This window comes from Verticillium alfalfae, genomic scaffold, assembly GCF_000150825.1.
Source record: "Verticillium alfalfae VaMs.102 supercont1.14 genomic scaffold, whole genome shotgun sequence".
Taxonomy (NCBI): Eukaryota; Fungi; Ascomycota; class Sordariomycetes; order Glomerellales; family Plectosphaerellaceae; genus Verticillium; species Verticillium alfalfae.
The window spans coordinates 737,384-739,658 of NW_003315025.1; positions in this window are offsets into that span (position 1 = coordinate 737,384).

Consider the following 2,275-nt stretch of genomic DNA (forward strand, 5'->3'; position numbering starts at 1 on the left):
GCCGTGGGGGTATAGCTGAACCCAGAGAGAGTGGACGGGAGGGCAAGCAAAAAGAGTGAGCTCCCGAGTTCCCTAGAGCGAATGCTGCCGCAACAAAAAGGGACTGAAAAGAACGTGTAGACGAGAGAACTGCCTTCCCAGAGCCGGTCACCTGGACGTCAGCATGCAGGATCGCCCTCCATGATATGGCGCGCAGGACATGGCATGGCAAGGTCCCGAGGGGCAGGCGATGGTGGAGGGGCCCCTGTTCCGGCCGTGTAGGGATGACATGGGAATGGGCCTCTGTGGCGGCGCGGGATGGACCTCGCTGCGTGACCCGAGCGGCGTGCACCAGCTTGTCAATCCATAAAGGGTGGTGCGCTCAGCCTCTTGACGTCCCTTGGATCAGATCAAAAGTGGCCTTGTGGGCAAGGGAGGTCGTTGTTGGGCGGATGGCTATACAGGAAGCGGGATAATGCGTCGTTCCCGATCAGGAAGTGGGCGCAAGGGCTCGTCTCGAAGATCCCTGCTCGGCACCGGAATCTGGAACGATACTGGGCACGAGGGAGGGCTGCCATGGCGCGCTTCGCATGAAGACCATGACGACAACGACGAGGGGTCCGCGGGATGGAGGGGAGGGGAGGGGAGCTGCCATCCGAAGAATGTTCGTTCTAATTGAGACGAATATATCCAATGTTCATCTGGGAGCGTTCAGTCTGGGAAATGAAGTGTGCGGAATCACCACGAGTCGGAGACCATGATGCCAAGCACAGTCGAGAGACACAAGCTGCATGAGCATCGCGAGCTGCTTCCACTCTGACGGCGGGGCTGCTTCCTCGAGGCGAGTCTCAAGTCGGAGGCGACAAGGATGGCATGAGTCGAGAAGTGATGAATCGTTCCCCGGTGTGTCCGAAAGAAAAAAAATTCATCATCGAGAAGAGGCCCTGCTGCGAAAACGACAAACGCGCTCTGACGTGGGGAGAAGTCTGAGACGAAGACAGGAGGAAGCCGATGGAGTCTTGTCTGAGATGCCTGGGAATGGCCCATGCTTGATACGAAACACATCACGTGACTTCGTGACATAAGCGGCACGAGCCATGGGGAGGCACCACCCGGTTCAGGGATGGTCCCTTGGGACGACTCGCGGCCTATCGAACCGAATGACAACCCTTGATCGACTCAATTTACAGGATCCTTCCCCGTGAGCCCACATCATCTTAGCTCGCATGATCGTCCCAGGGTAGCTTCAATGCCCACGCGCTGTTCCGCCAAAGGTCATTGAGGCAAGCAATCTAGGGCGGATCCCGGCCGAGTCGTTTTCGGTTGAGACGCCATTATTGTCAACCCCGAGACAGACCAGCGATCGATCACGGGGTCGATAATCGATTGCCGGGAATGCCACGTCGATGTGTGGCCGACAGGCACCGAGCACAGCCTTTGGCATTGATGATCATGCTCCCGAGTCGTGGTCACGAGGCAACTACCAGGCCACGAAGTCATCGAAGAAGAGACATGCAGTCGTGTATTCATCAGCTCCCTGGCCTCGGCTCCCCTCAAGCCCCAAATCCCATGTCAGATCACTCCTGAGATATCGATCAAAACATACATCTTTCAACTCCAGCGCCCGCTAAGAACAAAATGTCCGAACAAAAGAACCCTCAAAGGATTGTCGATTACACCTGATCACCTTGTCTCTCTTGCTCTCCGCTTGTCGGCCGATATAGATATGCCCTACCCCGGTAGACACTCGTCGGACTCGTCGGGCTTGCCGGCGCCAACGGGTCGTTGAGCCCGACCACGAGACTCTCCTCGCTCCGACTCCACCGATCGCCAAGCGCCCGTGGTCTCTCGAGCCCCATCTCCAGGCACTCGACATCGCCCTCCAGGTGCCCGCTCACCTCTGACGTTCGTCGGCTGACGTCCAGTATTGGCCTGTCGTCTCCCATTCCGAGCCGACTCCTGTTCGCCGTAGCACCGGCAGACATGCCGCCGACCATGCTCCTCAAGCTCAGCGACGTCGGCGTCCTCATGCCCACGAGCGCAACAGCCGGCATGGGCGGTCGCGGCGCCCCCTTTCTCGTCTTGGTCAACTTGTTCAGACTGCTGCCAACGCTCCCGTTGCGGCTTCGCCCCAGCTCAGGTGTCCCCGGCTCCGTCCACGGATACCCTCTGTAGCTGACGGCCGTCAGATTCTCGCTGCGCACCGCCGTCGGGGCGGCGGGCATCGCCGGCACGAAGGGGCCTCATGGAACCTCCGGCGCGGATCGGCCATGATCCACGGGTACATTCTCGCGAG